Source organism: Trachypithecus francoisi, unplaced genomic scaffold (genome assembly GCF_009764315.1).
Source record: "Trachypithecus francoisi isolate TF-2019V2 unplaced genomic scaffold, Tfra_2.0 Lachesis_group0, whole genome shotgun sequence".
In the NCBI taxonomy this organism is placed as follows: domain Eukaryota; kingdom Metazoa; phylum Chordata; class Mammalia; order Primates; family Cercopithecidae; genus Trachypithecus; species Trachypithecus francoisi.
In genome coordinates, this window is record NW_022681453.1 from 113,282,372 (window position 1) to 113,301,080 (window position 18,709).

The following is an 18,709-nucleotide window of genomic DNA, read 5'->3' on the forward strand; positions in this document are numbered from 1 at the left end:
TAATCCTGATTGCCAGGTTGCTCTGCAACCTATCGGGGGAAAGCTCATTTAGTTGATTATATCAAGGCCTGTGATGATATCAGAGGTAATCTGCATAAAGCTACTTTGTTGGCACAGGCAATGGCAGGACTGAGAATGGATAAAGGAAATACTCTACTGCTTGGAGCTTGTTTTAGCTGTGGGAAGCATGGTCATACTAAAAAAGAATGTAGAAGAAGTCGCTAGTCAGCCTGCCAGATAGGGGAAAAAAGAAAACTGTTGAGCCTGAAATATTTCCAAAATGTAAAAAATGAAAACATTGGGCTAATCAGTGTCACTCTAAGTTTGATAAAGATTGGAACCTGATTTCGGGAAATGCCATGAGGGGCCCATCCCAGGCCCCATTCTAAACTAGGGCATTTCTAGCTCAGGCCATTCCCTCACCCCTGTACAATGTCTGTCCCCCACTACAGCTGGTAGTGCCACAGTAGATTTATGCTGCATAAAAGTTGTGAGTCTTCTCCTGGGGAACCCCTGCAAAAGGTTCCAACAGGAGTCTGTGTCATCTTGCCAGCAGGGACAATAGGGTTACTTTTATGAAGGTCTAGTGTAAGTTTAAAAGGCATACAAATACATACAGGAGTCATTGATTCAGATTACAATGGGGAAATTCAAATTGTTATATCTACTTCTGTTCACTGGAAAGCAGAGCCAGGAGAGCGCATAGCATAGCTCCTGATTGTGCCATATGTGGGAATGGGAAAAAGTGAAATTAAATGAACAGGAGGATTTGGGAGCACAAATAAACAAGGCAAAGCAGCTTATTGGGTAAATCAAATTACTGATAAACGTCCTACCTGTCAAATAACTATTCAGGGAAAGAAATTTAAAGGTTTGATAAATACAGGAGCAGACATTTCAATCATTTCCCTACAGCACTGGCCATCCATGTGGCCAATTTAGCCTACTTAATTTAACATAGTTGGAGTTGGTAAAGACACTGAAGTATATCAAAGTAGTTACAGTTTGCACTGCGAGCGGCCCGATGGACAACCTGGGACTATTCAACCAATTATAACTTCTGTACTAATACATTTATGGGAAAGAGATTTCTTACAACAATGGGGAGCACAAGTTCTAATTCCAGAACAATTAGATAGCCCTCAAAGTCAACATACAATGCATGAAATGGAGCATGTCCCTGGTATGGGACTAGAAAAGAATTTGCAAGGTTTGAAAGAACCGTTTCAAGAGGAAAAACAAAGTTCCCGCCAAAGATTAGGAAATAATTTTTGATGGTAGCCACTGTTAAGCTTCCAAAACCTATACCTTTAAAAAGGTTAACAGATAAGCCAATTTGGATAGAACAATGGCCACTAAGTAAAGAGAAACTGGAGGTTGTAGAGACATTAGCTACTGAGCAATTAGAAAATGGGCACATAGCTCCAACATTTTCTCCTAGGAATTCTCCAGTTTTCATAATTAAGAAAATATCAGGTAAATGGACAATGTTAATTGACTTAAGAGCCATCAATTCACTTATACAGCCTATGGGAGCATTACAGCCGGGATTGCCTTCTGCTATAATTCCAAAAAGTTGGCCTTTAATTGTCAATAGATTTAAAAGACTGTTTCTTTACTATCCCTTTAGCTGAGCAAGACTGTGAATGGTTTGCATTTACAATTCCTGCAGTAAACAACCTGCAGCCTGCTAAGCATTATCATTGGAAAGTGTTGCCACAGGGCATGTCAAACAGCCCAACAATTTGCCAGACTTATGTGGAGCAAGCAATTGAACCTACTCATAAAAATGTTCACAGTGTTACATTATTCACTATATGGATGATATATTTTGTGCTGCTCCCACTTGAGAAATATTACTCCAATGTTATGATCACTTGCAAAATTTAATTTCTTGCACTGGTTTAATTATAGCTCCTGACAAAATTCAGACTGCTACTCCTTACTCCTACTTGGGGACCTTAGTAAGTGACACCACCATTGTGCCACAAAAAAGTAACCATATGTAGGGATCAACTAAAAACATTAAATGACTTTCAAAAATTACTAGGGGATATTAATTGGATACAACCTGCTCTAGGCATTCCTACCTATGCCATGAGTTATCTGTTTTCTATCCTCGGAGGAAATCCTAGTCTCACTAGCCCTCAGCAATTAACAAAGGAGGCAGAGGCAGAGTTACAACTGATTGAGAAGCAAGTCCATAAAGCTCAAATAAATAGAATAGCTTCAGAGAAGACTCTAGATTTGCTATTTTTTTCAACTCAGCATTCACCTACTAGTGTTATTGTCCAAGAACAGGACTTAATAGAGTAGCTTTTTCCTCCACATACTAATTCATGGACTCTTTAACTCCTTATTTAAATCAAATTGCTACTATGATAGGGATTGGGAGAACTCGGATTGTTAAATTACATGGATATGATCCTGGAAAAATTATTGTCCCTCTCATGAAGGCACAAATACAGCAAGCTTTTATAAATAGACTTACTTGGCAAACCCCTTTAGCTGACTTTGTGGGTATTCTTGATAATCATTTTCCTAAAACAAAGCAGTTTCAGTTTTTGAAATTAACTAATTGGATTCTCACTAAAATAACTAAATTTAAGCCAATTGAAGGTGCTTATAAGGTTTTAATAGATGGGTCTAGTAATGGTAAAGCTTCTTATTCTAGCTCAAAAAATAAAGTTTTTCAGATGTCCTATACTTCAGCTCAAAAAGCAGAGCTTGTAGCTGTAATTGAGGTATTGGCTGCTTTTGATATGCCTATTAATGTGATTTCTGATTCTTCACACGTGGTTCATTCCACACAGTTAATTGAAAATGCTCAGTTACGATTTCAAGCAGATTAACAATTGATGACTTTATTTACCCTATTGCAAACAGCAGTTAGGAGTAGAATGCACCCTTTCTACATCATTCGCATTAGAGCTCATACACCTCTTCCAGGACCTTTGACTGAAGGGAATCAAATGGCTGATTGCCTAGTTGCTACTGCCATATCTAGTGCTTGACACTTTCACAATTTAACCTATGTTAATGCCTCTGTTCTCAAACGCAGATACAGCATTACCTGGAAAGAAGCTAAAGCTATTATCCAGCAATGCCCAACTTGCCAAATGGTACATTCCTCATCTTCTACAGGAGGAGTTAATCCTCAAGGACTGGAACCTAACTCTATTTGGCAAATGGATGTCATACATGTTCCCTCGTTTGGGAGACTAGCTTATGTACATGTATGTGTGGACACCTTTTCTCACTTTGTCTGGGCTACATGCCAATCAGGAGAGTCTTCTGCCTGTGTTAAACATCATCTTTTGCAGTGTTTTGCGGTGATGGGCATTCCAACTTCTATTAAAATAGATAATGCCCCAGGCTATATTAGCCAAGCTCTAGGTATATTTTTCTCTATGTGGAATATTAAACACATTACTGGTATCCCATACAATTCCCAAGGACAAGTCATAGTGGAAAGAATGAATCTCTCCCTGAAACAGCAGTTGCAAAAGTGGAAAGGAAGAGACAGAGAATATGGAAACCCACAAATGCAACTGAACCTACTATTATTAACTTTAAATTTTTCAAGCCTGCCCAAAGGCCAGATGTTATCAGCAGCTGAACAGCATCTATGGAAACCAGCTGCAAAGACAGAAACAGAACAACTGATTTGGTGGAGAGACCCAATAACAAAAAGTGGGAAATAGGTAAAATAATAATTTGGGGTAGAGTTTATGCTTGTAATTCTCAAGGCCAAAATCAACAGACAATTTGGATACCATCAAGACATCTGAAACCTTATCATGAGCCAGATGCTGAAGAAGAGACTCCAGGAGGATCCCAATGATGCCCCAGTTGGAGCCATGTGAAGACTGATGCTGAGGAGGATCCTACGTGTCACTAACAACACTTGTTGAACACAGCCACCCACCTGGGGACAAATCAAGAAGCAGTTAGAGATGGCGGAAGAAAACCTGAGGAAAGTGGGACAACTAGTCACAATGCATAATTTAGTGGTAGCTCTGATAGTGGTCATCACCACGGCCGTGAGTATTCCTTCAATAAGGGCTGGTAATAATGCCTGGATGCAGTCACTGTATGACATAGTTACACATGCTTTCTGATCTCAGTATTTACCATAATAAATCTGCTCCTATAATTGAGGCATACTACTCTCAAAAACCTATTTGTAAACAGGATAGGACCCAGTTAGAACAAATGAATGTACTTGTTTAAGAAGATTGCTTTGCAGAACAGGCAGAAGTGCTGCACAATGATTCCTATGGAATCATTATTAATTAGTCCCCTAAAGGAATATTTAGCTTGAATTGCATTTCTCAGTCAGCGTGCCATGGTCACACCATGTTCAGATGATCTGAACAAAATGGTCAGTTGGTAGAAATGTTAAGAAGTATGGCAAAAGTTCCTATTATCTGTAACCATGGTGCTATAGTGGCACCTCAGCCTCAAATGATATGGCCCACTCTAGGAGCTAAACATAACGATTTGTGGAAACTATTAAATGCTCTCAATAAGATCAAAATTTGGAAAAGAATGAAAAAGCATCTAAAAAGACACTCTACACACTTGTCTTTGGGTATCGCAAAATTAAAGAACAATATTTAAAGCATCCCAGGCACACCTGACCTTAATGCCAGGAACTGGAGTGCTTGAAGGAGTTGCAGAAAAATTCACAGCTAGTAACCCATTAAAATGGATAAAAACACTTGGAAGCTCTGTGATTTCAATGATGACTGTGCTTTTAATCTATGTTGTTTGTCTTTGTGTAGTCTGCAAATGTGGATTCTGACTCCTTCAAGAAGTAGCTCACCATGACAAAGCTGCCCTTGCTTTTATCTCTTTGCAAATCAGAGAAGGGGGACATGTTGGGAGCAATCCCCCCCCAAATCCAGCCATAAACTGGCCCGAAAACTGGCCATAAACAAAATCTCTGCAGCACTGCAACATGTTCATAATGGCCCTAATGCCCAAGCTGGAAAGTTGTGGGCTTACGAGAATGAAGGCAAGGAACCCCTGCCCGCCCAGTGCAGAAAAACCACTTAAAGGCATTCTTAAGCCACAAACAATAGCATGAGCGATCTGTGTCTTAAGGGTATGTTCCTGCTGCAGTTAACTAGCCCAACCTATTCCTTTAATTTGGCCCATCCCTTCATTTCCCATAAGGGATACTTTTAGTTAATTTAATATCTATAGAAATAATGCTAATGACTGATTTGCTGTTAATAAATATGTGAGTAATTCTCTGTTCAGGGCTCTCAGCTCTGAAGGCTGAGACCCTTGATTTTCCACTTCACACCTCTATATTTCTGTGTGTGTATCTTTAATTCCTCTAGCGCCACTGGGTTGGGGTCTCCCTGACCGAGCTGGTCTTGCACAAGTGGACAATACAATAACTATGTTCACATATTATGCTAAAAACCATGAAAATTTACAAATATTATATATATCTTATGATTTTCCAAATGCTGGAATTCAGGAGGAGAATTTGAGTTGTAGACACCAGAGGAGGTGGAGAGATACACAGAATAACACAATTTAAGAGACAGAGAAAACTCATGGGATTTTCTTGTTCAATTTAGTAAACATCCTTGATTGAGCACTTAAAAAGCCAGATAGTAAGACTCTAGTGCTCTTAGATGATATGTAGAGAAAACTTGAGTTAATTAAAATAGAGACACAATACCTGCTTCTGCAGCCACTCAAACACATTTTTTGTTTACTCTTACTTTACCACCAGAAATATGGATATAAATATGTCAGGAACATGTTTTTTTTTTTTTTTTTTTTTTTTTTTTTTTTTAGAAATTCATTGCTCGAGTAGTAAGTGGCACTGATGGAGAGTGGTGTTACTACCATCTTCATGCTTCTCTTTTCTGCTGACTTGTGAAGAAGGTGCCTGCTTCTCTCTTCTGCCATTATTGTAAGTTTCCTGGGTCCTCTCCAGCCATGCAGAACTGTGGGTCAATTGAACCTCTTTCAGTTATAAATTACCAAGTCTCTGGGAAGTTCCTTATAGCAATGTGTAAATGCACTAACACAGGAAATTGCTATCTGTAGTGAGGCACTGCTATAAAGATACTTTAAAATGTGGAAGCAACTGAAACTGGGTAATTGGCAGAGTTTGGAACAGTTTGGAGTGCTCAGAAGAAGACAGAAAGATGTGGGAAACTGAAACTTCCTAGAGAATTGATGTTGAATGGTTTTTACCAAAATGCTGATAGTAATGTGGACAAAGAAGTCCAGTCTGAGGTGGACTCAGATGGAAATAAGGAATGTCTTGGGAACAAACGCCACTCTCACTATGCTTTAGCAAAGAGACTGGTGGCATTTTGTTCCTTCCCTAGAGATCTGTAGAACTTTGAAGTTGAGAGAGATGATCTGAAACTGGAACTTACATTTAAAAGGGAAGCAGGGCATACAAGTTTGGAAAATTTGCAGCCTGACAATGATAGAAAAGAAAAACCCATTTTCTGAGGAGAAATCCAAGCTGGCTACAGAAATTTGCATAAGTAATGAGCAGCCAAATGCAAATAAAGGCATTAGGGAAAATGTCTCCAATGCATGTCAGAGATCTTAGCAGCATCCTGTCACACCACAGGCTTAGAGACCTAGAGAAAATATTAGTTTTATGGTCTGAGCCAAGGATCCTTCTGCTGTGTGCAGTCTCAGGGCTTGGTGTCTTGTGTCCCAGGAGCTCCAGCTCTAGTTGTGTCTAAAAGGGGTTAAGGTACAGCTCCGACCATTGTTTCAGAAGGTGCAAGCCCCAAGCCTTTGTGACTTTCACATTGTTTAAGCCTGTGGGTATGCAGAAGTTAAGAATTGAGGTTTGGGACTATCCACCTAGATTTCAGAGGATGTATGGAAGCACATGGATGTTCAGGCAGAAGTCTGTTGCAGAGGTGGAACCCTCAAGTAGAACCTTTGCTAGGGTAGTACAGAAGGAAAATGTGGGGTTGGAGGCCCCATACTGAGTCCCCACTTGGGCATTGCCTAGTGGAGCTATGAGAAAAGGACCACTAACCTCCTGACTCCAGAATAGTGTATCCACTGACAGCTAGCACTATATTCCTGGAAAAGTGACAGACACTCAATATCAACCTATGAAGGAGCTGCCCAAGGTCATAGGAGCTCATCTCTTGCATCAGCATGACCTTGATGTGAAATGTGAAATAAAAGAAGATTATTTCAGAGCTTTAAAATTTAATGACTGCCCCACTAAATTTCAGACTTTTGTAGGGCCTGTAGCTTATTTGTTTTGGCCAATTTCTCCAATTTGGAATGGGTGTATTTACCCAATGTCTGTACTCACATTTTATCTAGGAAGTAAATAACTTGTTTTGATTTTACAGGCCCATAGGTGGAAGGGACTCGCTGTGTCTCAGATAGAAATTTTGACTGTGGACTTTTGAGTTAATGCCAAAATGAGTTAAGACTTTGGGGAACTGTTAGGAAGGCATGATTGTTTTTGAAATGTGAAAAGACATGAAATTTGAGAAAGGGCAGGGGCAGAATGATATGGTGGGGCTTTGTGTCTCAAACCCACATTTCATCTCTAGTAGTAATCCCCATATGTCAGAGGAGGGACCTGTTATCCCCACATGTGGAGGGAGGGAGGCGATTGAATTATGGCAGTGGTTACCCCATGCTCTTCTCATGATGGTGAGTTCTCACAAGATCTGATGGTATTATAACCATTTGGAAGCTCCTCCTTAATGTTTCTCTTTTCTATTAACTTGAGAAGAAGGTGACTGATTCACATTCTGCCACAATTGTTAAGTTTCCTGAGGCCTCCCCAGCCATGTGGAGCTGTGAGTTAATTAAATCTCTTTCCTGTATAAATTACACAGTCTCTAGGAAGTTCTTTAGAGCTGTGTGAAAATAGACTAACACAATACTCACAACAACACTAGTTAAAAACCATGCACACATAGGGCTAAATTAAAATGAAAGATCAGAGATTGGAGGTAGAAGAGGCTGGCCAAATAGAAGCCACCACCAGTTGTCATCCCAACAGGAAAACCAAATTCATCAACTATTCACACACACACAGAAAAACCTTCATAAGAACCAAAAATCAGGTGAGCACTTACAGTACTTGGTTTTATCCTTAGGTCACTGAAACAGACACCGAAGAGGTTAGAAAAGTCACTCTTGAATTGCCAGTGCCAACTTTCCCCATCCCCACGCAGTGGCTGTGTGGCATAAAAAAATCTATATACTTGTGGAAGGGAATGCACAGTAATGGTGGAAATTTGCACTGTGACTCAGTGATTCCCTCTCACAGCAGAAAATAACACCAAGTAGAACTCAGACAGGCTCATGGAGGAAGCATTCAGACCCGCTTAAACCAGAAGGGAATCCCCATGCCAGCAATTGGAACTGGAGTTCTTGCAAGCCTCACAACCATGGGCTAAAGTGTTTTGGACTCTAAATAAACTTGAAAGACCATCAAACCCACAAGGACTACAATTTTTGGACAAGTTGTGGTATTGTGCTGGGCTCAGAGTTAGTGGATGTTGGTGTCATGTGACCCACAAAGATACCAGCCTAAGCAGCTAAGAAAGTGTTTGTGTCACTTCTTCCCCAGCCACATGCAGCACAGATTAAAATTCCAGGAGGGACACCTTCCCTCTGCTTGATAAGAGGATAAAGAAGAGTAAAGAGGACTGTCTTGCAAAATGGATACCAGCTTAACTACAGTAACATGGGACAGAAGACCCATTCTCTGCCTAAATCCAAGGTGACATTTCTAGACACACCCTGGGCCAGAAGGGAACTCATTGCCTTGAGGAGAAAAACCAGAGACCCACTCCTGGCGGGATTCATTACCTGCTGATTATAGAGCCCTTGGGCCCCGAATAATCAGCATTGGTAGAAAAGCAGTACTTGTCACAGGCCTTGCATGAAGCTCATATATGTGCTGGCTTCATATGTGACTGAGAACATTTCTAATTGTGACTATGGGGAGAAAATCCTGTTTGAGAAAAGGAAAAAGAAGAATAAAGGGGACATTGCCTTGCAGCTTAAATACAGCTTGGCAAGAGTGGGGCAGAGCACAAAGTGGGTTCTTGGGGGTCCATGATTCCGGACTTTACCTCCTGGACAGCATTTCTGGAATGACACTGGGTCATTCAGGAGCCCACTGCCTTGAGGGAGAGTGCCTGACCTGGTAGCATTCACCACAAGCACTGATGAGCCCCTGGGCCTTCAGGGAATATCATCAGTAGCCAGGAAGTACTTGCTGTGAGCCTGGGGGACTGTGGCCAAGGGAAGAGACTCCTCTGCCTGTGGAAACAGCAGGGAAGGCTGGCAAGAATTTTGTCTTATGGCTTAGGTACTAGCTTAGCCACAATAGAATAGAGCACCGGGTAGATTCCTAAGATTTCAAACTCCAGGACCTGGCTTCTGGGTAACATCTCTGGATCCACCTGGGGCCAGAGGGAACTCAGGGGCCTGTAAAGGAAGACTTAAACCTAGCTGGCTATGCCACCTGCAAATTATAAAGCCCCAGAGTCTTAAGTGAACATAGGCAGTAGCAAGGAAGTGGTTACTGTGGGCCTTTGGTGAGACCCAGTGCTGTACTGGCTTCACATTTCACTCACTACAGCCACAGTGTTGGTGGACATAGGGGTGCTTGTATTACCCCTCACCCAGTTGCAGGCAACTCAGTACATAGAGAGACTCCATTTGTATAGTATTTGTATTGTAATCTGTGAATATCTTCTGGATCTTATCCAAGATCACCAGGCAGTACTTCTATAAGTCTGGAGAAGCTACAGTGTTACTGAGGTTGAGGTGCTCTCCAATGCAGATACAGCTGTGGTGACCAAAAACTTAGATCATAACACTCAAATTTATTCAATACCTGGACAGCCTTCCCAGGAAGGACCAGTGCAGAAAAGCCCAGACCACAAAATGTCTAACTCTTCAATGCCCAGACACTGAGAAATGTGCCCATTTATTAAGACTATTCATGAAAAGATAACCTCAACAAGATAACTAAATAAGGCACCAGGAGCCAATTCCAAAGAAACAGAGATATAGAACAATTCAGAAAGAGAGCTCAAAATAACTGTTTTGAGGAAATGCAACAAAGTTCAAGATAACAGAGAAAATAAATTCAGAGTTCTATCTGAGAAACAGAGATTGAAATAATTAAAAAGAATAAAGCAGGAATTCATGAATTGAAAAACTGACATAGTGAAGAATAAACACATCAATTTCTTAATAGCAGAATTGATCAAGAAGAAGAATTAGTGAGCTTGAAGATAGACTATTTAAAAAGATAGAGTTAGAAAAGGCAAAGAGGAGGTCAGGGATGGTGGCTCATGTCTGTAATCCCAGCACTTTTGGAGGCTGAGGTGGGTGCACCACTTGAGGTCAGGCATTCAGGACCAACCTGGCCAACATGGTGAAACCCCATCTCTACTAAAAATGCAAAAATTAGTAGGGTATGGTGGCATGTGCCTGTATTCCCAGCTACTCAGGAGGCTGAGGCATGAGAATCACTTGAACCCAAGAGGTGAAGGTTGCAGTGAGCCAAGATCACACCACTGCACTCCAGCCTGGGGGGATAGAGCAAGACTCCATCTCAAAAAACAAAGAAAAGAAAAAAAAAAAAAAAAAGAAAAGACAAAGAGGAAAGTATAAAAAAGAGTGAACAACACCTACATGATCCTGAAAATAGCCTCCAAAAAGCAAATCTAAGATTTTTTTTGGACTTAAAAGAGGAGGTAGAGAGACAGCGATAGGGGTAGAAAACCTACTCAAACAAATAATAATGGAAAACTTTCCAAACTTAAAGTATAATATCAATATTCAAGTACAAGAAGGCTATAGAACACCAGGCAGGCTTAACCCAAAGAAGGCTATCTGAAGGCATTTAATTTAATAAGCAAACTTTCAAAGGTCAAAGATAAAGAAATTATTCTAAAAGCAGGAAGAGAAAATAAACAACCTACACGGGGAGCACAATATGTCTGACAGCAGACTTTTCAGTGGAAACCTTACATGGTAGAAGAGGGTGGTGTAACATTTAAATTGCTGAAGGAGAAAAAAAAAAACAACTCATATACTAGAAAAATTTATTTAGCAAAAATATCCTTCAAATATGAAGGAAAAATAAAGACTTTCCTTGAGAAACAGAGCTGAGGAATTTCATCACAACCAGACCTGTTCTACAAGATATGTTAAAGAGAATTCTTCATTCTGAAAGAAAAGAATGTTAGTAAGCAATAATAATTCATCTGGAAGTACAAAACTTACAGGTAATCATAAGTATACAGAAAACCACACATTATTATAACACTAACTGTGGTGTGTAAACTACTCTTTCTTTAAGTAAAAAGACTAAAACAATCAATCAAAAATAATAACCAAAACAACTTTTCACGACACAGACAGTACAATACAATAGAAATAGAAACAATAAAAAGTTAGGAACGAGGGGCACAAAGTGTAAAGTGTAGAGTTTTTATTAGTTTTTTTGGTTGTTGTTGTTGTTGCTTGTTTGTTTATGCAATCATTGTTTAGTTATAATAAGTTAGAAATAATGGGTTATACTATTTGCAAGTCTCATGGCAATCTCAAATCAAAAAGTATACAACAGATATACAAAAAATAAAATATAAGAAATTAAAACGTACCATCACTAGAAAAAAAGTACCATATCACTAAAAGGAAGACAGAAAGAAATAAATGAAAAAAGAGAAGACAACCAAACAACCAGAAAACAAATTACAAAATGTCAGTGGTCAGTCATCACTTATCAATAATAACATGGAATATAAGTAGACAAAATTCTCCAATAAAATAACATAGGGTGGCTGAATGGATAAAATAACAAAACCCAAAGATCTGTAGCCTCCAAGAAACACACTTCACCTTTAAAGACACACGTAGACTGAGAATGAAGAGAGGAAAAATGTTACTCCATGCCAATGAAAACCAAAAAAAGTGCAGGACCAGCTATACTTATATCACACAAAATAGATTTCAAGGGAAAATCCATATAAAAAGAAAAAGGTTTTTATACAATAATAAAGTGGTTGATTCAGCAAGATAATATAATAATTGTAACTATACATGCATCTAATACTGGAGCACCCAGACATAAAAAGGAAATATTATTAGAACTAAAGAGAGAGATAAATCCAATAAAATAATAGGTGAATGCTTGAACACCCCACTTTGAGCATTGGATTGATCATCCAGCAGAAAGTCAACTGACAAACATCATGCTTAACCTGCATAATAGACCAAATGGACCTAATAGATATTTTCAGAACATTTCATCCAATGACTGCAGAACATAAATTCTTCTCCTCAGCCCATGGGTTCTTGTCAAAAATAGGCGATGTATTAGGCCACAAAATAAGTTATGACAAATTCAAAAAATCTACTTATATCTAATATCTTCTCTACAATGGTGTAAAACTAGAAATTAATAATGTGAAACTTTGGAAAATACAGAAACACATAAAAATTAAGCAACAGTCTCCTGAATAAGTAGTGGATCAACGAATAAATTAAAAAGAAAATTTTAAAATTTACTGAAACAAATTATACTAGAAACACAACATATTAAAACCTATGGGATTGTGTAAAAGCATTAATAAGAGGAAAGTTTATAACTATAAGGACTTACTCCAAAAAAGTAGAAAAACTTCAAATAAAAAAAAATAACAATGCATCTTAAAGAAATAGAATGTCAAGAGCAAACCAAACCCAAAATTAGTAGAAGAAAAGAAATAATAAAGGTTAGAGCAAAAATAAAATTAAAATGAAGGAAACAATAAAAAAGATCAGTGAAATGAGAAGTTGGTTTTCTGAAAAAACAAAATCAACAAAACTTTAGCCAGACTTACCAGAAAAAAAAGAGCACACAAATACATAACATCGGAAATAAATAAGGCGACATTACAACCAATACCACAAAAATTCAAAGAACCACTAGAGGATAGCATGAGTGACTATTACCAATGAATAGGAAAACCTAGAGAAAACCGATAAATTCCTAAACACATAAAGCCTACCAAAATTGAATTAGAAAGAAATCCAAATCCTGAATGTACCACTAACAAATAACAAGAAGAAAGCTGTAGTAAAATGTCTTTAAGCAAATAAAGCCCAGAACCCAGTGGTATTACTCCTGAATTTTATCAAACATTTAAAGAACTGACACTACTCTTACTCAAACAGTTTAAGTCATAGAGGAAGGAAGACTTTCACTTTTACTTATACTTTCTTGCACATTTTGAATAGTTTTAACCACAGTTTGAATTTCTTTATTAAACATAAAATTAATATTGCTAATTTTTATTAATTAAAAATTTTATTTTTAATCCCTTAGTTGACAAAAATGTTAAAATAAAATTACTTATCAGAAACCATTACATCATAATCTTTCTGAAGTGAAAAAAAATGTCTGATGTTTGGCTGTTAAAAAAATATGACAAAGGAATATCTGCAAGCTCATTCTACAAGGCAAATGTTACCCTGATACCAAAACCAGACAAAGACACATCAAAAAAAGAAAACTACAGGCCAATGTTTCTGATAAATATTGATGTGAAAGTCCTCAACCAAATATTAGCAAACTGAATTCAACAATACATTAAAAATACGATTCATTATGAGCAAGTGAGATTTATCCCAGGGATGCAAACATAGTTAAATATATAAAAATCGGTCAATGTGATGCATCATATCAACAGAATGAAGGATAACATTATATTATTTCACTTAATGTTAAAAAAGCATTGGATAAAATTTCATATTCCTTCATGATAAAAATTCTCAAAATACTAGGTATCAAAGAAATGTACCTCAACATAACAAAAGCCCCATATGAAAGATCAACAGCTAGTATCACATTGAATGGGGAGAAAGCTGAATCAAAAGAAATGTGCAACATCTCCAAGAAATGTAGAATTACATAAAATGGCCAAACTTAAAAATAATTGGTGTTCCTGAGAGAGAAGAGAAAGCGAATAGTTTGGAAATTGTGTTTTAGGAAATAATTAAAGAAAACTTCCCTGGTCTTGCTAGAGTTTTAGATAGCCAAATACAAGAAGCTCAAAAAACTCCTGGGAGATTCATTGCAAAAAGTTCATCACCGAGGTATATAGTCATTAGGCTATCTAACAGCAACATTAAGGAAAGCATTCTAAGAAAAATGAGACAAAAGCATTAGGCAAACTATAAATGAAAACCTATCAGACTAACAGCAGACTTTTTAGCAGAAACCTTACAAGCAAGAAGGAATTGGGGTTCTATCTTTAGTCTCCTTATGCAAAATAACTATCAGTAAAAAATCTGTATTTTGTAAAATTAACTTTCATAAATGAAGGGGAAATTAAGTCATTTTCAGACAAACACATGTGAAGGAATTTATTACTACCACACTATCCCTATAAGAAATGTTAAAATGAGTTGTAAATCTTGAAGCAAAAGTTCTATATGCACCAGAACAGAACCTCTTTAATGCATAAAATTCACAGGACTTATGAAACAGTGACACAATATTAAAAAATGAAGTTAACTAGGTAACAATTAACATGATGACTGGAACAGTACTTCACATCTCAATATTAGTTTCAAATGTGAATGGCTTAAATGCTTCACTTAAAAGATACAGATTGGCAGAATGGATTAAAGAATCAGATACCAAATATCTGTTGTGTTCAAGAGACTCACCTAACACATAAGTATTCATATAAATTTCAGATAAAGACGTAGAAAGATATTTCACACAAATTAAAACCAAAAGCAAGTAGGAGTAGCTAGTCTCATATCAAATAAAAAGAACTTTAAAGCAACAACAGTAAAAAAGTCAAAGAAGGTTACTGTATAATGATAAAAGAATCAATCTAACAAGAATATATTAATTAAATCCTAAACTTACATGCCTCTAACACAGGAGCTCCCAGATGAATAAAACAATTACTCCTTTACTCAAGAAATAAGACAGACCGCAAGACAATAATACTGGGAGAATTCAGTACTCCATTAACAGTATTAGACAGGTCATCTAGACAGAAAGTCAACAAAGAAGCAATGAATTCAAATTACACTTGAGAACAAATGGACCTAATAGGCATTAACAGAACATTCTACCCAAGAACTGCGGAAAATACATTCTTCTCGTCAGCACATGAAACATTCTCCAAGATATACCATATCATAGGCCACAAAACAAGTCTCTATACATTTAAAAAAAAAAAAAGTCAAGTGTCTTCTCTGATCACAGTAGAATAAAACTAAAAATCGACTCCAAAAGAAACCCCCAAAACTATACATAGAAATTTATCAGTATGATTCTGAATGATTTTTGGGATAGCAATGAAATCAATATGTATATTGAAATATTCTTTGAAATGAATAATAACAGTGACACAATTTATCGAAACTTCTGGATACAGCAAGAGCATTGCCTAGAGGGAAGTTTATAGTGTTAAATACCTACATCAAAAAATCTGAAGGATCACAAATTGACGACTTAATATCATACCTCTAGAATCACAAAAACAAGAACAAATTGAAGACAAAGTTACCAGAATAAAAGAAAAAAAAGATTACAAAGAACTAAATGAAATTGAAACAAAAAATATACAAAAATAAATAAGTAAAACAAAACGTTGGTTATTTGAAAAGATAAATGAAATTGACAGACCATTAGCTAGATTAACCAAGAAAAGAGAGAAGATTCAAATATGCTTAATTAGAAATGAAACTGAAGACATTACAACTGACACTAGAGAAATACAAAAGATCACTCAAGACTACTATAAACACTTTTATGCACACAATCTAGAAAACCTAGGAAATGGATAAATACTTGGAAACATCAACCCTCCAAGATTAAATAAGGAAGAAATTGAAACCCTGAACTGACCAGTAACAAACAGCAAGGTTCAATCAGTAATTTAAAGATTGCCAATAACAAAAAAGCCTAGGGCCAGATGGAGTCACAGCTGTATTCTACCAGACATTCAAAGATGAACTGGTGTCAATCCTACTGAAACTCTTCCAAAATATTGAGAAAGAGGGAATCTTCTCTGAATTGTTCTATGAAGCCAGTATCATCCTGATACCAAAACAAGGAAAGGTCATAACAACAACAAGAAAATACCTACAAACAAATATTCCCAGTAAACTTAGATGCAAACGTCCTCCACAACACACTAGCTAACGAAATCCAACATCATATCAATAATATAACACCATAATTAGGTGGGTTTTATCTTAGGGATGCAGGGATGATTTAACATATGCAAGTCATAAATGTGATACACCTATAAACAGAATTAAAAAGTAAAACCATATGATCATTTCAATAGATGCAGAAAATGCATTCAATAAAATCCAGCATCATTTAATGACAAAAACCCTCAAGAAACTAGGCATAGAAGGAACTTACCTCAAAATAGTGAAAGCCATATATTAAAAGCTCTCAACCAACATCATCCTGAATATATATTCTTATGTAAAAGAGACAATAAATAAGAAAGAGTAAAATCCCTTTAATAAAGACTGTGATGAGTGCTTGCTGAAGGCAAAGGGAATATAGAATGAATAGTAGAAGAATGTAGTCATCAATACCCATTATGACCACATGATCAGCTACAGAAATGAGGACTATAATTGTCATGAATATTTCCTTCTTGTTTGTGTTTAAAACATATAGACTTGTACTAAGAAAATATCTTCATTTTATTTGCTTTCTCCTTTAATATGTGACCTAAGATGTTCTGACTTCACATCAATGCTTAAGTATTGTTAACTTTATGTAGTGGTATTTGGGTGGGGAATTGGTTGTAGTTTTAGAGAAACTATGGAATGAGAGTAGAAAGTGACATAGTGACAGGCTGCTCAGTAAAATAGGGTAAGTGGTGAAGGACCTAAATTTGTTTCCTAGGAATGTCAAAGTCTATTTTGGAGAATACATTCTAGGCCTTAAACATTCTGCCTGAATTTTACAAGTAAATAACTGTATATGTGACTGAATATCAATTAAACAGCCAAAGTAATATTTACTGTGTTTAATAAATTAGTTTCTCAACTGGATAAAAGTAATCTTTCTCAGAGGACTCCTTATTATTCAAGTTACCACAGCCCAAACCCTCCAATTATTCAGAATATTATATGCTTCAAATAAATTAACTAAATTATTTTCTAAAAATCTTTCTTTAACTGTGTATATGTATATGTTTTATATTTATTATTCACATATTAGTTTATATGAAAAACAATTAACATTTTATTTTCAGTTCTTCCAATATTTGGAACTAAAGATAAAATTTTCTTTTGCAGCAAGTCACTGCTGAAATGATATATCTGGCTAAAAGTTTTAATCCTCTCATATTTTCTTTTAATTTTCAGGCTGTCAAATTAATGCCAATAAAAAATGCCCCAACTGACAATCTGTGAGAACAAATTCCTTCATAGAGTTCCTATCATTGAAGGCTTACTTAACCTTCACATAACCCCTTTAACAGAATTACTAACACTGAGATCTTCAATAAGAAAATATAATTCAGAGTGAAAGGAATGAATACAATTGTGACAGGTGACACTGGAAACAGATTTGAAATGACAATGTGTGTTGTGAAATTACTATTTCTCCTGTCACATCTTTATTTACTAAAGCAACCTAGAGTTTTCAGTTTATTCATAATTCTTATTTATTTTGACTTAGAAACACTAACAATGATTATAATTAAATTATGACTCAAGCATTATTGCTGTATTTCTAAAAATAACATAAAATAAATATTTATCCTGTTGTGATCTTCACTTGCATGTAACAAAATGTGAGCGACTATCAGATAATTCTTATATTTAGGTATATCTAAATACCTTCTATTAAGGTATATTATATAATTCTTATATTTAAGCATTAAGATTTATAGAAATATTTCAGGAAGTATAGTCATCTTTCTAGCAACAAAAGCATTTCATAAACGCATGCAGACTGTCATCCCAAGACTGAATAGGTAAACAGTTCCAAATTATATCATCAGAGTCAGCAATTAAGAATTTTAGATTGCTACAGCCTTGTTACTTCTGTAGTTTAATTCGATTACAACAATATAATTAATAAGCAAAAAGGCACATATACAACCTTGTTTGTCTGATCTATTCTAGTTGGCACCCTTACTTGGGGAAAAGTCACAGAAGCCCACGTCAAAATAAGATGGAAACTCCTAGTGTCTTGGTCGAGATTTCCTGGAATTGGAGAAATTGTAGCAGACAATTATTTCAATTGCCCTTCCTCTTTCACCACATCATTTTTTGCACCAATACTGTTTAGGGGTCCTACCTTCAGTTATTCAAGATAACATTTATAATTTTTAATATATAATTCAGAGACTTTCATGATGGTTTATTGGTTCTTTTTTTCATGCTCATTTCTAGCTACTCCTCTATAAAAACCTTGAATAAAAGCCACTCCACTATGTCTGGTTTCAGAAGAAATATTTTCTCTTACTTTTGTGCTTTTATTCATGTTCCTGGAAAGTAGTTTCCTAACTTCTATATCTGGCTAACTCTCAATCATTCTCCAAAACTTATCTCAGGCATTACCTTTTCTGAAATATTATTTTCCATGTGACACTGTAGATTAGAAGTTTTTCAGTGCATCCCACCAGAGCATTATGTATTTTCTCTCACATTAACAGTTGCATTCTGC

General features: G+C 36.5%; 1 long non-coding RNA gene across 1 annotated transcript in view; it reads right to left on the reverse strand.

The window, feature by feature from the left end:
* Positions 1-18,246, reverse strand: part of LOC117083683 — a 32,581-nt gene extending 14,335 nt beyond the window's left edge. Inside the window, exon 1 of the long non-coding RNA XR_004437172.1 lies at positions 18,179-18,246. This is a non-coding gene — a long non-coding RNA (uncharacterized LOC117083683). The remainder of the gene's footprint in view (positions 1-18,178) is intronic.
* Positions 18,247-18,709: the final 463 nt, after the last annotated feature.